The sequence below is a fragment of the Canis aureus genome, chromosome 7 (assembly GCF_053574225.1).
Source record: "Canis aureus isolate CA01 chromosome 7, VMU_Caureus_v.1.0, whole genome shotgun sequence".
Taxonomy (NCBI): domain Eukaryota; kingdom Metazoa; phylum Chordata; class Mammalia; order Carnivora; family Canidae; genus Canis; species Canis aureus.
The window spans coordinates 4,224,566-4,249,510 of NC_135617.1; the positions used below are offsets into that span (position 1 = coordinate 4,224,566).

General features: G+C 44.4%; 1 protein-coding gene across 3 annotated transcripts in view; it reads left to right on the plus strand.

Annotated features, from left to right (window-relative positions):
• The window catches only part of FYN (FYN proto-oncogene, Src family tyrosine kinase), a 211,415-nt gene that overhangs the window by 24,126 nt on the left and 162,344 nt on the right, over positions 1–24,945 (plus strand). For 2 of the 3 annotated variants that reach the window (XM_077902737.1, XM_077902734.1), the window contains exon 2: positions 3,782–3,821. The exons of the other annotated variant lie outside the window; for it this stretch is intronic. The gene's annotated coding sequence lies outside the window, so the exon portion shown is untranslated. The remainder of the gene's footprint in view (positions 1–3,781; positions 3,822–24,945) is intronic. 3 annotated transcript variants of the gene reach the window in all.

A 24,945-nucleotide genomic window follows, 5' to 3' on the forward strand; every position in this document is an offset into this window, starting at 1 on the left:
CTGCACAGAAGTGGGACCAAAGGGAAGCAGGAGCGGAAAGGCGATCTCTGCCCCGGGCCCCCAACAGCCCCAGCTGCCTGGGAGGAAGCTAGACTCACCGGGCAGGTTGGTGAGTTTGGAGTGACAGCTGGTGCCAGGAGTCTGCTGGGGGCTGCGCCTAGTTTTCTGGCCCTTCCCAGGACAGAGGCGAGTAGAAAAGACGGGGTCACTGCAGGAGGGTGCTTCCCACTGGCTGGCTCCTTAGCCAGCCTCTGCCTCAATTTCCCACCTTCCACCAGCCTCTTAACCCCCAGTCTGCCCTGTGGCCCTGCTGAGCCTCTTGCCCCTTCTCTGAACGTGCGGCTGACGCCCCTTTGTGCCTGTGCGTTCCTCTGCCCTGTGGTAAGGTGCCCGTGGGGGGCGCCACGGGAGATGTCCCCTGGGAGGCTGGAAACAGGAGAGCGGCGGGGCCGCAGGGTGGGCTGCATCAAGGGAGAACTCCGAGCTGAAGGCCTCTCAGTTCTATTTTTAGAGTTTTCTCTAAAAACAAAGCTCTCTCTGCATCCTCCCAAAGATAGAGGATTTGATCGGATCTAAATAGTTGGGAGCAGCTCGTTTTTTTGGCCAGGGCCTTGTCCTCTGGCTTCCCTCCCTGCAGGCAGTCACACGTTTGCAACATCCATGGATCAGCCTTTTCCACTGGGGAATCTGGGTCACTTCAGTCATGTTTCTCAAACAAAACATTAGCACGACTTCAGCAGGAAGAATTAAAGCATGGAAAGTGCCCTGATGCCCACAAGCCCGCGGCGGAATGCAGAGTCAACTATTGAAAATGTCTGTAGACCTACATGCGCCTGTGTCCGCACAGACACGTACACACACGGGGAAGGAGAGGTCCGTCTTGCCTTAAAGCCTTGGAAACTCAAAACTTGAATATCTCAAAAGTTTAGTTTTAGAATAGAAATCAAGTAGAAAAATTGATCATTTTTTGAAGAATAATTTTTTTGAATGTAAGACAAAAGGTACTTCTGTCTTTTTTTTTTTTTTTAAAGATTTACTTACCTATTTTAGAGAGTGCACTTGGCGGGGAGGGAAAGGGAGTCCGAGGATTGTGAGATCGCAACCTGAGCCAAAACCGAGAGTTGGACGCTCAACCAACTGTGCCACCCAGGCGCCCCAAATAAAAGGTGCTTCTAGTTCACTTCAACGTCTGATGACAAAATTTATTTATTCTCAACTTTTCAGAAACACACCCTTTATTTCCGACAGATATACCTGGTTTTAAAAACAAATGACACCCTTCATACCAGACAGTGTTTGCCCTGTGAATTTTACTTTCTGGCAATTTTATCTCACCAAAGCATATCCTCTTTGAAACAATGGAGCTAATGCCTAAAAATATCTCAGGCTGTGCTTGCTGGGAGTCTTTGAAGTTAAAGCTGTGACATCCTTCTAGGTTATGGCTGCAGGATGATGCATACATGTATTGTCTTTGTTAATTAACTCCATCTGTTTTATAAGCCTGAAAAAGAAATTGGATGAAGCTGCCTATATGGAGGGATAGATGATATTCCCTGTGCCATAGTGAGCCAGCAGCCCCGGACAGGTTTTCAGTTTTCCTTTTTGCTACCAGTTGCTCAAGTGCCATGGAGCCAAGGCTCATTCTTTGAGAGCCTGTTATTGAACCGGGCATCCCGCGCAGTTGCACTTGTGCTGTCTGTAGGAGAGAGGTTAAGTTTCCTCACTGCTTTGGAAAGGGCTAATGATTCTCCCAGGTGCTCTTTCTGTGGCAGATGAGGGCATCTCTCACCTTGCAAATAGAAAATTCCGTTCTGTGAATCAGAACGACAACCTTCCTAAACCTCTTTTGGGAAACGTTCAAGTGGAAGCCAGAGTTCCACTGTATGTATGTTCCCTTTGGTGAAAAGGTTTGTTTGATTGATTGATTGATTGTTTGATTGATTGATTACGGGGGAGGGGAGCAGGGGCAGAGGGAAAAGAAGAGAGACCTCCAATGCAGGGCTTGACCTCATGACCCTGAGATCCTAACCGTAGCCAAAAACCAAGAGTCAGCTGCTTAACCGACTGTGCCACGGGGGCACCCCTGGTGAAGAGCTTTCATGGTACCGAATTACTCTTTGCTGGTTATAGGGAGGCTAGTTAAAAATTTTGGACAATATGGATTCCCCCCTTTTTTTTTTTTTTTTTTTTTACAACTCAGCAGGATCTGCATCCTCAGTGGGTTAGCCAGGAGAAAGGCATGTATTGCCAGGTGGCATTTCCCTGGTTAGGCCAGGACAGCAGGTCAGAAGCAAACAGGAGATGGGGCGATGTGGGTTGCTAAGGTACGGCCGCAGTGGCATGCTCATTAGCACATTCTCTCCCTCCAGCCCCATGCTAGTTCTCCTTCATGTCTGCAGTGAGTTCATGATTTGAATACCCATCTGCAGAAGACAATATATGAGTTTCTAATTCTCTTCCCCATGGTCATTTTTTTTTTCTTCCCTTCATTCTGAGTCATCTTTGATTAAACAAAACAAAGATGTTACTGTTAATTATGCACCCTTACAAACAGTGCAAAAATTCTTTTGTGCGTGTGTGGGGATGGATGGTTTTGATGGGGATAGTGATCTATGATGGCAGTATTTTAAACTGTGGACCGGGATGCTAGGGATCCTAACGGAAAAAAATGTGTAAGTCTCTACTAAGATAGGAAAAATCGTCTCTGCTTTTTTATTCTCATTCCTCAAACCTTTTCCTTTCTGCCCTCACATGGTCAACATAATTCCATTCAAGCATCTGTATTCTCTTTAGACATCTTATTAAAACTTAGTTCATGGGGATCCCTCGGTGGCTCAGCGGTTTAGCACCTGCCTTCAGCCCAGGGCGTGATCCTGGAGTCCCAGGATCGAGTCCCGCATCGGGCTCCCTGCATGGAGCCTGCTTCTATCTCTATGTCTCTGCCTCTCTCTGTGTCTCTCATGAATAAATAAATAAAATCTTAAAAAAAAAATAAAACAGTTCAAACAGCTAAAATTGCAAATAATAAATGAGGTACCATCATACTGGCAGGTTGTAGGCAGAGTGCATGAGCAAACTGGAAATCCGCCGTCGTCCTCGTGGCACTTTAAAGATTAATGTGACATGGGCAGGGGTGCTACAAAATCAGTACCCAGCTCTGCCGGGGGGTGTTGGCACAAGGTTCTAAGGTAATCCTGGGGCTGGAGTCCCGTGGACACGGTGCAGGCTGGGGAGTTGGCACACCTCCCCTAGAGGGGAACTCCAGCTGATGGGAAAGAGGGACCATACCAAGAAGGTGGTTTTGACAGCGAGGCCCACCCACAGTCTAGGAAGTGGGGCACAGATGGGTTGAGGTCTAAGGGAAGATTTAAGCCAAGAGATGAGTTGAATAAGACCTTGGAAGGCTCTTTTTTTTTTTTTTTTAATATATCCCAACTATGGATGACGTGTAGGAACCCAGAAGGGGTGTGTGTGTGTGTGTGTCTGTCTGTGTCTGTGTCAGGCCTCCATCTTTATTTTTCCTGACTCCAGAAACTCAAAATCTTGTGTTGGCCTCCTCTGTTGGTACAAGGCCAGGTCTTTGCAGTTGCAGGCAGGTGTTCATGGCAGCTGTGACTTAGCAACAATTGTGTGAATGAGGGAAAAAAAAAAAAAAAGAGTTGTGGGCAAGTTGATTGTCTGCAGCAAATGGAAATTCTATGGTGGTACTTTGTGGGAGGTTTATAGGCAAAGAGTGTTCAGTTCTCTTTTGATGTCTGTTTTTTTTTTTCTTCTTCTACAGTTTTTTGAAGAAGCAGGATGCTGATCTAGACGTGGAAAAAGTAAGTTGACAAGTTCTGCCCTGAGAGCACATGCCTTGTAAATCAGAAAGTGTGTCCCATTGGGACCCAGGACTCGGTCCACTTTTGAACTCTGAGCCTGTAGGTTTCTAAGAGAGACGTTGAGTTGGGAGATGGAGCTGGCACATGAATAGAAAGTCTCACCCCACTTAGGTGCATCTACGATTTCCCCCTCCTCTTAGTTGTAATGCTCGATTTTGGTAATTATGGGAACGTGTAGATGTTTAGCCGTAAGATGTGTCTCTTTACCCCAGAAATAGAAGGGAACAGCTGTCCTGGGGCTGATGCCTTCAGGGGCTGCTGAGGGGTGGGCAGCGCTCTGCCTTCAGACTGGTTAAGGAAGATCCCCTTCCGTCCATCCGTTTTTGTTTTTTTTTTTTCTACTGGAGATAACTCCTGCTTACCTCTGCCCTAGTTGTGCCTTCGGTTTGTAGTCACCGTGTCGCGGGTCATCCTTTCATTCACTTAACATTTTTCTGATGCCCACTGGGTGTTAGGCACCATGCTGGAATCTGTGGAGACAAGAATGGATGTGACTGACAAGTACACAGGCGATTATTATACGTCGCAATAGGAATGTGCAGAAGGGGCTCTGGAGGCTCAGCCTGAGGCTGCGCTGTCCGGAAAAGCTCCTGGACGGAGGGCCTGTGTGAAGGAGCCCCGTAGCCACTGCGTCGGCAAATGTTTGCTGAGTCTTCTCTGCTTGTACTTCTCATCTCCCAGCTGCCTTGGGTTCCCAGGAGCGATTCCCGTGAACGGCTGGACGGACAGGGTCTCCCTGGCCACCCACGGGATCCTGTTCTGCCCCAGTCTCAGCAGCTCAGAGTGATGGTCCTCCGTCCCCTGGCCACTCAGGGGCCCCACTTCATCATCAAAGAATGACTTGGGGTTAGTTCTCCTTTAGACTTTGTGTGTAAGAGAAGTTCTTCTCCCAGAACTAGAGGCACACTCCGCAAGCAGCCAGTGTCCTTCACGCTGCGGAAGTGTGCCATCCGGAATCGCATTCCGGAATGATTATGGGCAACCCCTGGCTTCTGCAGAATGGCCTGCCGTCTTTCGGTCACAGCCTTTCCTGCTCGTGCAAACCCAGGCGACTCAGGCTCTCACCAGGCCTGGGTTGGACGGGAGGCGTTGTGAAATCCTGGCTGCTAAAGTTTTGGCTGTGGAAGCCAGGGGCTAGCGAAGGCACTGCTGGGTACTGTGGCCCTCGTGGGCCCCACAGCCAGCGAGAGCCTTGGGGTGCCGGGAGCCACCTCAGGACGGGGTGGCGCAGAAGAGCGGGGCGGGACGGCTCCGGGAATCCTGGAGCTGTTCCAGGGTGCAGGGCTTGCCCTGCCTTGTGCCGCCCAGGCCGTGGCCCGAGGTGAATCCTCCCACCGTGAGAGGGGGAGGGAGGTCCAGTTTATGGGGGAGGCGGGTCTGTTCATTGTGTTCTCAGTACAACCCGATGCCAGGCAGACAAGAGGGCTCAGCAAACGGGGTGGGAAAGCCCTGAGTCGAATGAATTAGCGTCTTGCTTCAGCTCTGCTGTTCACTTGCCCTACGACCTTGGGCAGATCTTTTCTCTCATCCGTAACACGGTCCCATTCCCCGTTTCAAGTTAAAATCCTTCATTTTTTCACTTAAAAAATACAGAAGCCACACGTATTTCTTTGTTTTCTGACTTGGGCTTTATCCCAAGAAGGTTGTAAAGGGCTGTTGGCCACGAGTCTGAAGGATGCTTAATAAGGCCCAGCAGAGGTTGGGAGTTCCTTGAAGGTGCGGCCTTGTCCGTTGTTGGCGCGCCCGGGACCACACTGTCGGCAGCGAGTGCCTAGTGAAGGAAGGAGCTGTGACCAACCCGTCCTGTGGGCTGGGGGTTTGTAAGTACTGAGGGAATTCAAAATAAGAGAAGCTGAAAGTGTGGTAGGAGGTGCTTCTTGGACTGCGTGAACCTGAGCTGCCTGCAAGGGACTCTTCCCGCTGCACCCTCTTGGGCACGTAATTAATGACCTGGAAGACGTTCAACTGCCCTAGAGGAGTTCAGCATTTTAAAAGTTCTAATTCAAAAGCCCCAATTCCAGAATTTTTTTCTGATGCTGATAGAAGGCTGTAGAGCACAGAGGTATAAACTGTCTTCGCCTATGTTTGTATATCTGCCGAGAAGAATCTAGAGTGTGCCTCCGTTGTGTAACTAAGGGATACCTGCTGGCCAACCCAAGTGAAGAAAAATCACAGAAGTCATGGTGTGTTTTTTCCTAAACGGATTTGTGAGCTTTCTCTGTCATTTGGACATTTTTGTAAAGATAGAACTATGAATGGAAAATTAGCCTTATCGTGACACGTCAAAGAATAAACTCTAATTATTAATTATTCCTTGTAGGTTATTGAGATTATGCTACATACTGAGTGCTTTCTGTGTGCCACACCAGACAACAATCTTGTGAAGGAACCATGGCCCTTACCATGAGTCGCTTGAGGCACCACAGCAAGAACAAAGATTCTAGTTATATCTGTCTGGGTCTAGAGCCTTCTCTTTCTCATAACCCTAGCTTACCTTGCAATTGATACAATATTCAAGACAATATATTTCTGTGACCTCTTTTTAAAAGGTTTTAGGAGTAATAAAAAAGCAATGTTACTTTCTAGAAGACGTCTGAATGGGGTTGCCCTGCCACCACGTACTTCTTCAAAGCCGTCATCGTTGTATAGTTATTTGTGCAGTAACCATCTCGTATCGGTGTTCCCTATTGAACCGTAAGCTTTGTCAGATCTGAATCTTTACGTGTGCTAAGCCTAGTGCCTGGCTTCTAGATTGCCCTCTTAAAATGTTGACCACTGGCACATGACCAAATTAGAGTCCATGAGAGCCACTTTGGTAGGTGGCAAAGTAAAAAAATCTTACTGTGTACTCCAGAAATCATCTTTGTCTTCTCCATCTATAGGTTTTATCTGTGGAAACCATGCCAGTTAATAGCATTATATGGAGATAAGACAATCACTCCTTGGCGTCCTCTTCAAAAGTACCAAGTTTCAAGCAGACAGATGAATAGATACTTCTTGAGAATGAAGTAATCCGTGCAAAAGCAAAGTAACTCTAAGGATAGAAGAGGGAGGAGCAGTAAGAGCACAAGGGAGACATTAATACTGCTTTTTTTTTTTTTTTTGTCTCAAAAGAATCTTCTTGCATTATTAAGGGATACACTTCTGAGTATGGTTTATACAAATCACTGATTTAAATATATACAGTGTATCTTCCAAAAGTAAAACCCATACTCAACTGAATTTTAAAGAATATGTAATCAGGTTAGGTCAGAAGGACAAAAAAAATGTACTTTTTGAAAAATAAAACTGATTAAATTGATTTATCCTATTTGGTAATTTAAATCATGATTTAAATGGACTTGATTAAAATAATAACTACTTTGGTCATAATGACTTTCAGAGGGCTAAGGAGTGAGGTTTGATTTCCATGTATCCTACATGATTTTCATGTATCCTGCATGGCCTCTATTTAGCATGATTGCAAGTATTTGACAGTTGTCTTGAGAGAGACCCATCATTGTTGTAGTTTCAGTGAGAACAACAATCTCTGTATTACTGTTCTGTTTGCAGGGTTTAGATAAGCTGTCTTCAAGCCACGAATATGGCCATAGATAGACATACTGTCTATTTGATAGACACAGAGGCCACCCCAAATAAAAATTGCCATTCAAAAGAAAAGTAAATAGAATTCTTTAGAATGTTTCCTTTATCCCAGCAAATTCCTTAAAATGTGTTCATCCATAAATGTAGAATATATATAGAAGTTGCTCCATTTTTCAATGTTTCTTTTGTTTTAATAAGTCCCAAGAGAAATGATAATAATATCCTAGTTTCTTATTGTGGGGTTAATAGTTCTTATTAAAAAAAGAAAATGAAAAAAATAATAATAAAAAAAATTTTTAAAAAAGAAAACGTGGTTCTATACAATTGGCTCACAATTTGAGACTGCATCTGGAATCAAGCTTTAAAGCCATATGTATGTGATTCCTACATAGCTGCTTGAGAGATGGAAAAATTAATTCATGTAAGATTTTTCTTTAGTAGAGGAATAGGATTTTCAGGGGTTACAAGGTCAGCAGTGCCTATATGGGGAGTCCAAAGGCATGAGGATGTGTCTCTAGTGAGACTGTGTGTGTGTACTGGGGGGGAGGCGATGTAGCGTTTCACTGTGTATGCTGGTTGCCATAAGGAGGTAGAAAGCATGAAGAAGAAGAGGGAAGAACACCCATAAGCAGAACTCCTTGCCCTCTGTAGAAGCCATTGCTTCTAAATGGAGTGCAAGTCTCACTAGGTGGTGTGGGGACCAGCCCTGGTCCATCCCCAGATGGAACTAGCTACTCCTTAGGCCTTCTCTGATCCACACACTTAGAGCTGTCATCCCTGGGGCCTATGGGATGCCCAGTTGTGTCTCATTCTCCAGCCTCTTACTGAGTAAAGGCTGGGCTTCCCACAGCCTGCTTTCCTGGTCACTAGGGATCAGGAAAAAGGGATGGTTTTGGTGGGTAGTAGTGGGGGACGGGGACAGGGGACGGGGGTTGGTGTTTGGGAGGGAGGAACTTGCGTAGAGCTCTGTTTTAGGTTGAAGAGCAAACAGTTTTAGTCCTGTACCAAAAACAGTTGTTCTATATCACCCATAATGCCTGACCAACTTTCTTTTATATAATTCTCTGGATTATAAACCTGCTACTGTGGAAGAGAAAACACGCCCTCTGCCAATTCGAATTTCTAAGATAATAAAAGACCCCTCTTTCTAGACATGATAAACTCTGGCAGATGTTGATGACCATTGGAAGAAATACAAATAACAAAATTTATGTTGTGATCAAGGAAAAAGTTGAAAAAAAATCAGAGTGAATTGTCTAGCTTGGATGAAGAACGTATAATTCATTTGTTCCTCAAACATTACCTAACACCTATGGGCTAACCACGGTCCCACGCCACATGTTATCTTACTCAGTTGCCCTATTTTATATGTGAGGGAAATGAAGCTGAACAGAAGTGAAATGATTTGCCCAAGGACTTACATGTAGGAAGTGGTAAGAACCAAAAGTAGCTCTTAAACTTGGGATACCCTTCTGTTTCCACTCAACAGTGGATATTCTCTTGTACTGAAGCTCAAAAGAGCAGAAGACAAATGAACAACCATCATCAGCTTCATGCAGTTTAACTGGTAGTTTTATACGCATCTTTCCTTTTTCTCTTCCCTGAATTTAAAGGGACTTTCACCGTTATTTGTTTAAAAATAGTAATTAATGATGTTTTTTATCAAAGAGAAATTAGAAACTTAGAAGAACCATCTCTTTGAATCTGACATGGTCCCACCAGGTGGTCCCATGGGGGTGACAGAGGCGGCAAGAGAGTGACTTCCCACGATGGCATTCTACAGGAATGGGAGTCCAGGGAGGCCTGTTCCTGGGCTCAGGATGATCTCATTGTCCTCATCTCTGTAGCATTTATCATCCTGCAAGGAGAGAGCTGGATGCTGCCAGGAGAGAACGGGGAGAAATGCAGCCCACTTGACAATGAAGAGTCAAGACAAGCTCCCACCTACTCGGTAGTCTTTCTTCTGTAGCCCAATTGCCGCATAATTTCTTCTATTGCAGCCAGGCCTGCTGGGGAGAGGTTGGAATCACTCGGTTGTCTGCCTTGCATAGATTTATTGTCTGCTGAAATCCCCTGTGAAGGAGAGATTATTAGTAAAATAAGTGTAAAGAATGGCTTCGAAGATACTTTTGACACTGCCCCGAAACACTTTCCAAAGCAGAGCTGCGCTTCTTCTGGGCTGGCGTGTGTGTATGGGGATGCGACCATCAAAATACTCAAAAATTCAGGCTTTTCCCCTAACACGGGTTACCACGGCCCACTTTGGGGCAACACCAAAAGTGTAAGCAGAAAACCTTCGTGTTTGTTTGCTGCGGCCGCCATAGGAAGTGACCACACACTTGAAGGCTGCAAACAACAGATTTCTTCTCTCACAGTTTTGGGGGTCAGAGTTCACAGCAGGAGGTCGGGAGTGTGTCCCCTCAAGAGGCTTTGGGGGAAACCTTTGCTTACCTCTTTCAGCTCCTGGTGGTGACAGGCGTTACTTTGATTTATGACCGTGTCACTCCAGCCTCTGCCTTTCCCTTCAAGTTCTCTTCTCCTCTGTGTGTCTCCCGACCATCCCTCTCCTAAGGATGCCTGCGATGGCTTTCAGAACCCACCAGATAATCCAGGATGAGCTCCTCCTCCCAAGATCCTTAACTTCGTCATACCCTACCATTGCATTCCGTACGAGGTGGCAGCCACAGATTGCAAGGATTAGGAAGTGAACATCTTGGGGAGGGGGTGGACATTTTTCTGCCTCCCACACCTTCTCTTTTCAGAATTTCTACATTTCTCATTTCCTGAAACATACAGCTTATGACCACTGGTTTCACACATTACTTCAGCGAGCTTAATTTTTTCCTAGAAGGGGGCCCTTGGGAGTCTTAAGAACCAACCTGGTCTCCCAGGCCACAGAACAGGCAAGGCCAGGCCTATCATCTTCCTTAGATTGAAGTGATTGTAAGGATGAGGAATCATGGGTGCTGAGAGCAGGGAGGGGCCTTCGAAACCATAGCCTCCCAGACTTCGGGGGGAGACTCAGGCCAGAGATGCAGGGTCACTCAAGTCTAGAGTGGAGATGGGATCAGCACCTACTGCCTCAGCCCACCTCTTCTGCTGTGTCCCTTTGTGAGTCCAAGCTGTCCTCCATCGTATATGTCTCCTCCTCATCCTTCATGTGACAGTTCTTTAGTACCTGAGAACCCCAACCCTGCAAATCCCCCTTTCCTTGGCCAACAGCCCTGTTCTTACAAATATTCTTACATTACCCGATATCAGGCATTCTGCTGTTCTGGTTACATCCCCCTAGAGGTGTTCCCTTTATGTCATTGTCTCTTTAAGAACATAGCGCTGAGATATGAACAATACTTCTGAGATGGCGTGCCCAGCGTAGGGCAAGGACTCTACTCCTAGAACTGTTAGGTCTTGTGAGATGCACATGTTTTCTGCATCATTACGTGCTACACTTAGAGGAACCAAGGTCACACTTCCATTTAGCCACCCTGTCACACTTTTCAGCTCGCATTGAACTCAGGTTCAGTAAACATCCTTAAGACTTTAAAATATGAATTGCTTTAGACCTCTCGCCTTTGCCCCTGCCAGGAAGAAGAGCTGGGTTTCTGTCTGTAGCAGTATGGGATCAGTTTGGGACCCAGAGTAGAGTCCAGATAGAGATCCAGAGAACAGATATATCCATGGGCTGGGGCATGCTCACATGGATGGTACCAGCAGCAGACAGCAAACAGAAGGCAGGACAATTTGGTGAGGCATAGAACTGGAGAAAGTCTTGTGTAGGTGGCAGTCTAGCTGGACAGATATTGGGAGCAGAATTGTCCCGCTGAAAGGACAGATAGGAGGCACACTGGTATGGAGGGACGAGGCTCCAACCAGGGAGCTGATGAAAAGAGTTGAGTCCTGAAGAATGAGTTAGAGTCAACTCCCAAAGCAGGGGAGGGCCCAAGATGGGAGCTTGAGTCCAGAGACCCGAAGGAAGCCCCTAGTCTGAAGTCAGAGTCACAACACGGATGTGCGTCTGTGAATCTGTGGCCTGGAGCCTCCCCTGCTCAGAGCCTGGGGTCAAGGTCACGTGACAGAACTTGTGAACAGGGCTGTGTTGTCCCAGCTGAGCAGATTGGAGGGTGCAGGGCAGGTGATGACACCCTCCTATCTATACGCAGTTGATTTCTTACTATGAAAAGTAGGGTTTTATTCCCGTGAATTCTTTGGATTCTTTTTTGCCGGTGGTTTGGTCAGTTGTGGCAGTCACTGCAGCCCGTTGAAATGTTTTAAGATCTCTGTTCTTTTCTCTAGTTGATTGACTGTCCCCTCAGTTGTGAATTATTTGTGATATCTCTAAGCACATCTTGCTGAAAACCTCACCAGGGATGACCTACAAAGTCCTGCTGTGCAAGGACCTCCCTCAGGTCAGTGTTGCTCCTCTGTGATGTTGGCACCCCTGGGTATGGTTGCTCAGTCACCTCTGAGGCCTTCAAACTGAATTGTCCCTTAGCCCAGGCTTTCCCACCTCAGGCAGCTACGCTTGGCGCACCTGTCAGATGCTCTGCTGACATCTAGGTGCTCAGTGTCTATAACTCTGATAGTCTTGCAGAAAGGGCATGAGATAAGGGCAGGGCCCCAGGAAGGGAGAGTGGGTAGCATGTTTGGTCACTCGCTGCTTTGCGGGCAGAGGTCCCCAGTTGTTCGCACTGACACCCATGGGTTTCAATCCTAAGTCCCACTTCCTGTAACATACTTGTGGGTGTTAGCCCGTGGGTGATTTTTAAAGCAGAACTAGAAGCCAGTATTCAGATGCAGAGTCCTAATCTCCATTTCTAGTGTTCACCTCTTCTAAAGACATCCTTCTTTGCAGATTACGTGTAGTGTATAAAAAGCAGACCCTACAGTTGGGTGCGTAAGGCCATTTCTTAGAAGATGTAGGAGTGTTCATTAAGTTGTGAAATGTGCCACTACTAAATGTAGTCAGCGTGTAAAGTGAAGGAAAGGAAGTGAGATGCTGTGTGGATCATTTATGTTAACAGAAGAAGGGGGGTAAAACAATTCACTCATTTGCATAGTCCTTCCAAATAAGCCTGCCAAGACCAAGTGAGATGGTTTCAGGGTCAGTCACGAGGCGGCATGATGTAGTGGAAAGAGTGTGTGGGCCTCAGGGGCTTAAGTAAGTCCTGCTGTGCCACCAAAAAGCTATATGATGTTGGCTGTGGGGGAAACAGATAGTCAGATGACGAATTGCAACGGTGGTGAGTGTCTGAGGGAAGGTACAGGGAAAATGATGCAGGAGGATCCCAAATAGCAGTTCACAACTTCTGTTGGTTGTTCCCCCTGCTTTGGGCAATACTGGCCAAGGATTGGATAACTTCCAAGTGTGACAGGAAACAGATCCATACTTGGGCTGGAAGAATGGGAAGGGGAGAGAAGGTTCCTTTCCACGACATTATTTTTTCTGTTGCTCTTCATCAAGATTTAATGCCACAGTAATTTAAAACAAACAGAACCTGTGCTTGTGGGTGGGAGGCAGATTTTGCTCATCTTTGGAAGAATATTCTGAAACGTAGTCCTAAACTGGTAGTATTGGAAGCAGTAGTTATAAAAAGCAAAGTAACCACCACTTTGCCCGTCATACAGTTATCAAATAAGGGGAAAAACTTTTTTTTTTCCTTTACCAGAGAGCTTGACCTATGTGTCAAGGTGATACTTATTGCAAAAAAAAAAAGTAAATTTGATAATGGGGTTAAAAGTTTGAACAGCCCATAGGTATTAAAAATGAAATAATTTATAAAACTTACAAAGTTTGGAAGTCCTCACAGTGATCCACAGGGAAGTTTTAGGTGTGGGAGAGGCCTCGTTGGCAAAATGTCAGCGCTTTTTTTTATGTATTACCTATGACTGGAAGAACAAAAAAAATTTGACAGTTACTATAATATTTACTGTATTTTCTCATATTTGGTTATACTTATTAATACAAATACTGGCTACTAGCCAATCTTGTAACTTTTTTATTATTCTATTTATACAGTGGCTTAGAGGAAAATATAAGTAGGCTTCCATGTTTTCTAGGTAGTAAATACAACAACAAGATGTCATGTAATGTTTTTGAAGGCAAAAGTAGAAAGCTTCAGAAACAATTTCAGAGCCAACGGAGCAAGATGTATGAGGGCAGGAAAAAGCACTTGTTTGGTTTGGTGTTTTTTTAAAAGGTTTTTTTTTTTTAATAGACTTTATTTTTTAGAGCAGTTCATATCAAAATTGAGGGGAGAGTACAGAGATTTCCCATATACCCATGCCCCCACACATGCACAGTGTCCCTCATTATCAGCATTCCCATCAGAGTTGTACAGTTGTTACAACTGATGAGCCTATGTTGACACAGTGTCCTCACCCCAAATCCTTAGTTTACATTAGTGTTCACTCTTAGTGTTGTACGCGTTACATGTTTGGGTAAACATACAGCCATGCGTGTCCACCATTATGCTATTATATAGGGTATTTTCATTGCCCTAACGATCCTCTGTGCTCTGCGTGGCTCTGCACCCCTAACTTCTGGCAACCACTGAATTTTTTTTTTATTTATTTTTATTTTTTTTTTACTGTCTCTATGGTTTGTTCTTTTACAAGATGTCATGTATTTGGAATCATACGCTAGGTGGCCTTTTCAGATTGGCTTCTTTCACTTAGCTATATGCATTTAAGTTTTCTTCATGTCTTTCCATGGCCTATTAGCCCATTTCTTTTTAGCGCTAAATAATATTCCGTTGTCTAGATGTACCACAGTTTATTTATCCACTCACCTCCTGGAGAACATTTTGGTTGCTTCCAAATTTTGGCAATTGTAAATAAAGCCACTATAAATATCTGTGTAGAGGGTTTTATGTAGACACAAGTTTTCAGATCCCTCAGGTAAATACCATAGAGCATGATGAAAAGCACTTGCTCTTTGTTGGAATTTAGAAATTGTTTTGTATTTCCTTAGGGGAAGAGCCCAAATCACTTCTTGCCATAGGCTTGTTTGCATGTAAATTTAGTCAGCCACCATTTCACCTGATGCTTTAACCCATAAACATCCATTGTTGTGTATCTGCTCAAATTTGAATGGTGAATGACAGAGTTTTGTGTTTTCTTTTGTATCACATATCTTCCAGCTCCATGATCATTGAGAGCTCTCTTCACCCAAACTGAAGGATGCTTTTCTCCAAAGGTCTTCCTTTTTTCTGTTTCTTTTCCCCACAGTTGGGTCTGAGTCAAGTTATTACCTCTCACTTTGGAATCACCTTTGCTGGCTTGGTAGTTCAGACCCGTCTTCAGTTCCTCTTTTTATTGCTGAATTCGGCATTCTCTGTTGAGTTGTGCACTTAGCTCAGCCCCTTGACTATAACAACATCGTGCCCCTCAGAGGCTGAGTGTAGGGTTTACTTTGCAGTATCTTACCACCTCTTTGCATAAACCTTTCCTTACTTTTTTTCATAATTTTTTTCATATTCATTCTTCACTTAGTGTGTCTTCTATGGTCAAATGACAATTGGCCCATTAAAGCAAAAATGGAGACGTGCTATTCTTTTATGTCACAATGAAGATGGTATGAAACATTTTTCAATATTTTTTATATTCCCCAAATGAATGAGACCAATAGTGAAAGGGAATAAAGGGGAAAGGAGAAAAATGAGTGGGAAATATCAGAAAGGGAGACAGAACATGAAAGATTCCTAAGTCTGGGAAACGCACTAGGGGTGGTGGTCACTGGGTGACGGGCACTGAGGTGGGCACTTGATGGGATGAACACTGGGTGTTATTCTCTATGTTGTCAAATTGAACACCAATAAAAAATAAATTTATAGGAAAAAAAATAGAACCTTCTGATGAGAGAAAAAAAAAGAAACATTTTTCAAGAAAATCAAATTCTCTAAACTCAGATCTTTAGGACGGTGGTATAGTTTATGCATTTTTTTTCTACAAGTAGTCTGCTAAATAGGAGGAAAAACCAGTGTAAAACAACTTTGCCAAATTCATTTGCTTTTGAAATAACCTATCAATTTTAATTTTTAAGTAGAAAATAGGAAAAGCTTTTAGAATAAACATTACTGAACTAGAACAAATTCAATAAGAATTCTTATTTTGTCTAAATTATGGCTTTGGTACCAAGATCAGGGACTTTTGAGGGTGTCTAAGGTTAGAGTAGAAAAATAATCTCAGAGCTTACCCTTAAAAGAAGTAGAAATGATGAAGCATCATATTAAGGTTGGAAGCCTGGGTGTCTGAGAGAGGGATGGAATTAAGATTATTTTGTAGGAAGAAAGGAAGAGTGGTTTGGGGCAGTCAGATGGGTAGGAGTAACGCAGTGGAGCAAGCTTGGCAAGCTTGTGTTGGGTGGTTGGGTCAGGTTGGGAGATGGAGGCCAGCACTGCTACTTGCAGCAATTTGGTATAATGTAGCAAACAGCCATTGCATTCTGGGTGGCATTTCAGGTCCCCTTGCAGTACAGTTACCTCTGAATGAGACATCACCACAGAGTTTACCTCCCCATCAATGGTGGCCTGAATGAATGCTCCACATGAGTCTGTGGAGAGAATAAAGGATGCCACGTTGGGTCTGCAGTGGTCGTTGTATTTGATTGGGGGAGGGAGTTGGACAGAGTAAGCACTCAAGTCTAAGGACAGAGTTCTGAGCTGTAGGGCTCCACAAGGGTCAGAATGCCTGGAAGGAGGCGCTAGGGAGTCAGATCCAGAGCTTGCAGTGACATGGAAAATCATGATAATAATGATGATGTCTACAAAGGAATACACACACACACACACACACACACACACACACAAGGAAGTGTTTGTCTGGGTCAGTTATATACATACATGCATATGCAGAAAGGAGAGTGGAGGGAAAAGGGAGTAAGACCCTTGTACCCATCCTGCAACATAAGAACTGGAATACCAATATTACCTTGGGAGTGCTTATGTGTTCCTGGCCATACTCCTCTCTCCCGGCACCTCTACTGAATTTTGTCTTTGTCATTTCCTGGCTTGCCTGTGTGTTTCCCTATGGCTTTTCTGTGTAATCTATTAAGTTTGTTTGCCTTGGGCAGACAAAAATACTAATATCCATATAGTATTCTTGTATCATTTGCTTTTTTCCAGTCTTTTTTTTTAAGATTCATCCTTGTTGATGCATGAAATGACATATATGAAATTCACTTATCTCCACTGCTCTACGGTTTTGAATTGTGGGAACATACTACAGTTTATTTATCCAGTCTTTTCTCAACAGACATTTGGGTCATTTCCAATTTTGGGCTATTTTAAACAGTGCTGCGAACTTTCTTATATGTGCATCCCGCTGTAAACAATTTCTCTAGGACAGGTGCCTAAGAATGTTGGGGTCTTAGAGTATGTGCATCTTCAACTTTACTGGATAATACCAAATTGTTTTCCAAAGTGGTTATGTTTGGACATTCCATTTGATCTTCCCATGAGTAAACCTATTACCTTTTAAGAGAAAGGGAAGTCTGAAGTGCAGGATTGTCTAAACATTGAAGAAGAAAAAGGATATCATTAGAGTCTGATGAAGTATAACCCTGCCATCAAAGTGTAGGGTATAGAGAGCTGGGGATATGAAGAAAAACATAAGGGTTTTAAATAGGCACTACGGGTAGGGTGAAAGGTTATCTTGTAAGGACTGTGGTCAAGGTGTCATTAAGAGGCATATTCCATCTCAGTAGGACTGAATTTCCCAGTTCCCCCTTTTTTACTCTGCTCTTCCTGAGGAGGAGGAATCACTAGTGCTCCCTCTGGGGAGCAGAAAGATGCTTCCAGGCATAGAAGTGTGCTCCTCCCACATCACACTGATGGTGGCATGGATTCTACCAAAGTTTTCAAAACACACATGGAGGCCTACAAATATTTTGGATATTACTCTCCTCCCAATGTAGGAGATTTTTGTGACAGCCATGTTTTATACTTTATAAATTCAGTGAACTCACACAGGGTCGGACATTGCTGTCTCTTTTACATCATAGGGTTATTTGCTTAAAAACTCAGAGCTACTCCCTTGTTGCTCAGTCACTAGACCTGAGAAAAATGGTAAATTAATTATGAAATAGGACACGGTCCTGGGTGAGCATGTTGACCTCATTTGTAAGTTTCAACCACTCTGACACATAAAGCTGATAAGATTTTTTTTTTTCCAAAGGATTTTCCATTCCTCCACATCTAGATTTTAGGAAGGATGACTTCTTTGGTTGGCATTCCTAGGAAACTGAAAGTAGAGCACTAACCCATTCACAGCACATGTTGTCTGGAGTCTCAGAAGTACAGCCTTTTTTAACTTGTTATTTTTGGGTCACCCTTCATTAATAGCATTCATCAGATTTATTTGACTCTAGGCCTAAGAGCTCAGGGATGGTGGCATTTTCAAAATAGTTTAATCATAGTTTTTTTTTTTATATATATATAAATCACCTGTCGATTGGTATTGTCTATTTGAAACTTTCAGCGGTGACTTTGGGAAGGCAGCATGGTATACTCAAAATAACACCATGCTTTGCCCCCAAAAGTGAAAAGAACATCAGCATTCCACAGTTTGAGGTCTCATTATGTAAACTATGACATGGCTACTCATGGAATATAATATATTAATTAAAATGATTAGAAAGGGATGCCTGGGTGGCTCAGTGGTTGAGCATCTGCCTTTGGCCCAGGGCATGATCCTGGAGTCCTGGGATCGAGTCCCACATCGGGCTCCCTGCAGGGAGCCTGCTTCTCCTCTCTCTGCCTGTGTCTCTGCCTTTCTCTCTGTGTTTCTCATGAATAAATAAATAAAATCTTAAAAAAAATAAAATGATTAGAAAAATTGTTAAACGAGTTAGACAAATATTTAGTTTTGCTAAGTGGAAAAAAGCAGGATACCAAATTGTGGACTATGAGCATAATTTTGCAAAGCATAATGCATGCATAGTGAAAGCCTACAAAAACTATACCAAATGCTAACAGTTGTATTTGGGTTATGAGATTATAGGGATTTTTGCCTCCATGTTTGTTAATGTGGTTATATTACTTTTATAATAGAATTAATTAAAAGGCTGGACTTAAGAGAGATCAATCTGGATTCAAATTGCCACTCTACCATCAACCAGCTGTTTGACGTTAGGTAAGCTACTTAACTGGCTTCCTCAGGAGCTGAAGATGTTATATCTACCCCTAGAGAGTTGTTGCTAGTCAAACGAAGTCATATTCCCAAGCATCCCGCCCCCAGTCCAAGTAGCTGGTATGGTGGTTCCTACCCTCTGCAGTTTCCCCTTCTCTTGTGAAACAAGCCTTGCCCGGTACACACCCAACAACCATGAGTGGTGCTCTCTTATTATCTGGTTTCTATTTTGTCCAGTTGGGGCCCACTCTGATGTTAGCAAACACTTTTGGCCTCTTGGGACTTCTGTTTTAGCAGTGACAACTGATGGTTATTTTAGAGAAGTGATTGGTGAGTAAGAATGTTTGGCATTATGTGGAAGGAGGGGAAATTTGAAGAACTAGACTTCCTAAATGTTGGAGAATTTCAGCTGTTCAAATATATATCTATATTGGATTGACACAAATATGCTTGCTTATTTGAGGACATCTTTATTAACATCCCTTGGCTAGTAAGGAGAGAATATGTTATATGCTTGCTAAACAGGCTGGTGATTTTATGGCCCTGCCAAGTTCTTCTAAGAGACAAATACAAATAATATATAAGAGAAGATTTAGCAGGATCCCCAGGGGCTATGTGTGAGCCCTACAATGTTAAACAAGCTTTATGATGATAGAAGATGATCATGTTCAGCAGTTGGTGTAAGCAGGGTCAGAGATGCTCAATGAAATCCTGGTTTTTAACTTATTTCAGGATAAGTTTATTCAGACAGGGAGAGGAAAACTCATTTCTTTTTACTTTTTTAAAGATTTTATTTTTAAGTAAAAATTTATTTAAGTAATCCCTATACCCCAGTGTGGGGCTTGAACTCAGGACCATGAGATCAAGAGTCACATGCTCTATCAACTGAGCCAACCAGACACCCTGAAAACTCATTTCTTAAGAGTAATAGCCAGCTACAGCTTGGCTAGGTACTGGAAAATGTTATCTTGCTCTAGTTTAGCAAAGGTCCAAAAAAAGATGCCCATGTTCACAGCGCCCAAGTCATCCCATCTACTTGGACCAGCACTCAGAGTATCTGAGATCTCCCCTAGACTCTTAGCCTTACAGTCTGAAGATAGGAGTACATTCCTGACCTACTCAAGTCTAGAATCCAGGTCTGTGCACTCCCCGGTCATGTCCTGTTTAGAATAGCAGACTCTCCCTTCTGCCTCCAGCTGCCTTTGTACAAGTCACTGGACATGCTGAGCCTCACTTTTGTTATAAGAGGCGAAGTTTAATAGCTAAGGACCCTTCTGGCTCAAAAGTCCAAAAATTCTGTAATTCCTTTGGGTCTTCCTTTCTTTCTTTCTTCTTTTAACATGTCAGCATCTTGAGAGGTACACATAATTAAACTACAGGAAATCAACTATAAATTCTTGTTCCTTCAAGTTTGAGGCTCTGAATCAGGCCCCCTGTCTTTTGTGGATAGCTTGAAGGGATCAGAATATTTCTCCAAAGACCACAGTTGCCCATGGCATAGTCTTCTTGGCCCTACAAAGGTCAAAAAAAAAAAAAAAAAAAAAAAAAAAAAAAACACCAGGCCAACTGGAATGCAGAGGTAGGAGGTTCCTTGCTGGTGAAACAAGCTGTTGTAGCCCTTTAAGAAGGTGACTAGAACAAGAACAAGAAATGAAGGGCATACGGGCTGGATGGGAAGGAGTACAGTTCTCTTTACTTGCAGATGACATGGCTGTTTATATAGACAAATCCTAAGGAATGTATAAAACTACTTCTAGAAAGAGCTAATAAATGAATTCAGTGAAGTCATAGGATACAAGGCCAATATACGGAAATCAATTGTATTTCTATATATTAGCAGCTAATAGGTAGAAAATGAAGCTGAAGAAACAATTCTTTATATAATAGTAACAGAAGAACATAAAACACTTAGAAATAAATGTAACAAAACTATCAATTGGCACTATCTCTGAGGGCACTTAAGGGTAATGGGTGCTAACAGTCCCAGACAGTTCCCTGGGGAGTGGACTTTGTTTTTGTAGCTCTTATCATTTCTCAAGGGAAAAAGCTATATCAACCTGCATGGTTGTTGTTTAGCATCATCAAGATGTGGACTGTAATGTCAGATTGTACTCAAGAAGCCATGCAGCACTCCTGGGGCCATTTCATAATCTATCTGATACCAAGCATATCTCCATTGCACTTTGGGTATAGAGTGAAGTCCTGAGTGATTTACGGGGCCTGATTAAATCTCAGGCATAAGATACTCAGAAAGTTGATTTTTTCTTTATCCTTTGTTCTTACTTCTCTCTAGGGTGTGATGAGTCATTTAATCCATCAGACAGCAGGACGGACCTATGTAATGAATTTTTACATGCCCTGGTCATTTTAATGTAATCGTCCTTGTTCTAAAAGGCTTCGTTAAGTCTATTGTTAGGATGGTAAAACTACCTAAGAGAGACAGGAGGGCTTTTCCCATTTTCAGAATTCAACAGACAGTTTCTTAATTGCACTGCTTTGGGTGAATGGTAATTAAATGGGTTGGGAGAATGTGCAGTATTTATTTATAGTAACAGGCATGTCATGTATTTATAGTCACTACTGCGCAGTGTACTTGATAACATCCTTTTGGGGGAAAAAGGGTCATGACTATTAAAGTAGTTTCAACAACTGTTTTTGGCAGGCCTTTGAATCTAGCTGTGAATATTAACAGATCCAGGTACTTTTATATTAAAATACCATACATAGCAAACCTTTTGCAAGGAACCTGCACTTGCACAATTCTAAATATACTTTTAACATTTTTAATTTAAAATATTTCGGGACGCCTGGGCGGCTCAGTGGTTGAGAATCTGTCTTCAGTTCAGGGCGTGACCCCGGGGTCCTAGGATCCAGTCCCGCATCCCTGCAGGGAGCCTGCTTCTCCCGCTGCCTATCTCTGACTCTCTCTGTCTCTCTCTCTGTCTCTGATGAATAAATAAATAAAATATTTTTTAAAAATTAAAATCCTTAAATATGTTTGCCAGTGTCAGTAGTCTTTGGAGTTTTATAAAGTACCTTAATTGTGATAAGATGATAGGTGAGTGACTCTTCCTTGGTTCTTAAATTTGGTGATAAATGCAATTTTAACACCTTCCTCTTAATGTGCTCTGACATGGTAGATTCATCAAGCAGATAGAGAAATTTTCCATCCACTGTCAAGGATCTTAGTACCAAGGAAACCACTGTTGGGGGGCCTTTTATTTTATTATTATTTTATTATTGGAGTTGAATTTGCCAGCATATAGCAGAACACCCAGTGCTCATCCTGCCAAGTGCCCCCCTCAGTGCCCGTCACCCAGTCACCCCAACCCCCCCCTTCCACTACCCCTTGTTCGTTTCCCAGAGTTAGGTGTCTCTCATGGTCTGTCACTCTCACTGACACTTCACTCATTTTCTCTCCTTTTATTGGGGGCCTTTTAGAGGACCGGGTGAAAGCTAGGGAAATCCTCCATCAAGAAAAACGTGGGCACACATACACCGAAACGCAAATACACTTCTCTACCTCAGGCGGTCTGTGGACTCCCCGAGTGCCTCTCCCCGGACCCACGATGTGAGTCCCTGACCCAAGTGCCGCTTGTGCAAATAGCCCCTTCCGTTTTGCACATCCCTCGTGTCTGCTCTCTCCCCTGCCCACGCCTGCAAATTCACTTCCGTTTCTACCTCTTCTCCGTAGGCCATTTGTCCTCAGTGTCTCCAGTACCAGTTCAGTCTAAGTGTGGCAGAAACAGAGATCCTTTCCCACCACTACCGATTCCCAGCCCGTCTCCTCATTTCTTCAGTCCTTGTAGGTGGTCACCAGCGTCTCCCCCGAAGCCGGAGCCGCGTGCCGTCTTGCTCCGTCCAGCCCCGTCCAGCCCCGTCCAGCCAACACACTGATGACCTTTGGTCACGCGTCCTCCTCACGGCTTCCACCCCGTCTGCGGTTTACCACCGTGGCCCTGGGGCAGGCCTCAGACCTCTGTCCTTTAAGCCGCCCCGGCCTCCCCCCGCTCCCCCGGGACCCGCGCTCCCCAGGCACACCTGGCCCCTGCCGCACCCCCGGGACACCCTGGGGCCTCTCTGGCCTGGCGCGGAGGTTACAAAGCACCAGCTCCTCCCTGTGGGGCCGACTCCTGCCGCGTCCCCCCAGTCTGCTGCCGTCCCCCGGGGCCTTGCTCTCCCGTCTCCCTGGGCGGCCCGCATTCTGTCCTCCGCCCGGAGCTGGCACAGGCGGTCAGCGGGCCGGTCGGTAGGCGGCGGCCCGGCCTCTCGTTTTCTGGGAGTCACCGACCCCGGCGGGAGTCGGCACCTCCGGTCACTTGGCAGCTTGGTCCCCAGCATGTCGCTCAGTCGAGTGGGGACTGCAGCAAGGCAGCTTTGCAAACACCTTGTTTAGGAAAGCGTGGGGCAGGGGCCCAGGGAGCAAAGCCGCGGCAGCCCGCACGGGAGCCTGGGGCCTGCTCGTCTCCACGCGGAGCGGAGCACAGCGAGGCAGGGGCGGCCCGGGTCGGGGAGGAGGCCTGCGGGTGCGTGGCGCGGCCCGCTCCGCGTTTGACAGACTCAGAGCTGCAAGTGGCCTCCGACGTGATCAGCCCCTCACCTGGCAGGTGGGCAGGCAGAGATGGGGAGGTTAAGCGACCTGTCCCAGGTCAGGCAGCAATAAAACCAGCTCTTGAACTGATGTTTTTGGACTCTCCTCTCTTTGCTCACGGCCAGTGCTCCGCGCCCCAGTCTTCTTTCTCCCTCCTCCTTCCTCCCTGTGCTTATTCGTGCCTGGTTGGTGCCCACAGATATTCTGAGCTCTTCATGCTGCCTTCATTGTCCTCTGCACTTAAATAAGCATAAGTACTTAGTAATTATCTTACATTTTGAGCAGCACTTGGTACTTTTCAGGTTCTTTGACATCCGTTTTTCCATTAGATTTCACCACAGACCAGTTAGATAGGTTGAGCTAGTATTAGTCTCATATATCAGACGAGATAAAAGCGGGGACTCGTTTGAGACCAAGACCATGTGGCTAACAAGTGACACAGTTGAGGATACAGTCTGGTTCTCCTCATCCAGAGGAGGATAGCAAGTTAAAACTGTTTTGAAAATCTGGCTTTGGGCTCTGGAATCCTGCCTTCCTTGATGTAAATATTAAAAATATGTATATATATATTGGATTTCCTATTTTCTAAGTTTCCAGTTTAGTGGCTCATTTCCTAAAGTATGTTGTGAAGCACACTGGTCCCACGAGATATGCAGTGAAAAGTGGGTTTCGTGGCCAGATAAGCTGGGCAAAGCTGCCTGCTATATGTCCCTCTTGGCAAGTCCCAATGCATATTAGCATTTAAAGGTTCTGACAAGGGCAGCCCGGGTGGCTCAGCGGTTGAGCATCTGCCTTCAGCCCAGGGCGTGATCCTGGAGACCCGGGATCGAGTTCTGCGTCGGGCTCCCTGCATGGAGTCTGCTTCTCCCTCTGCCTGTGTCTCTGCCTCTCTCTCTCTCTCTCTCTCTCTCTCTCTCTGTGTGTCTCATGAATAAATAAATAAAATATTTTTAAAAATAAAGGTTCTGACAAGTCCTACTGTAAAGATGACCATTGAATGTACTTTTTTAAATTTCAGTAAAGTACACGTGATGTAAAAATTTACCATCTTAGCCATTTTTCATGGTACAGTTTGTTTTTTTATTTTATTTTTTTTAAAGATTTTATTTATTTATTCATGAGACAGAGATAGGCAGAAACACAGGCAGAGGGAAAAGCAGGCTCCCTTCAAGGAGCCTGATGCAGGACTCAATCCCAGGACCCTGGGATCACAACCTGGGACGGAGGCAGACGCTCAACCTCTGAGCCACCCTTATTGTACAGTTTAGTATATTCACTTATTTTGTTCAGCTGTTCTCCAGAACTGTCTTCGTCTTTGAAAGCTGGAACTCAGCACCATTTAAATAACACTCCATCCTCCCCTCCCCTAGTCTCTGGCAACCACCATTCTACTTTCTATCACTATGAACTTGAATACGTCACATCAGTGGAATCATACAGTATTGCTTTTTATCACTGGCTTATTTCACTTAGCATCATGCTGTCAAGACTCATCCCTGTTGTAGCATGTGTCAGACCTTCCTTCTTCTTAAGGCTGAGTAATATTCCATTATATGGATATTCCACATCTGTTTATCCATCCAACACAACACTTGAGTCGCTGCCAGCTTCTGGCTATAGAGAATAATACTGTTACCAACATGGGTGTACAAATATCTCTTCAAGAATTTGCTTTCAAGGGCGCTGAGTGGCTCAGTTGGTTAAGCATTCAACTCTTGATTTTGGCTCAGGTCATGATCTGAGAGTCATGAGATTGAGCCC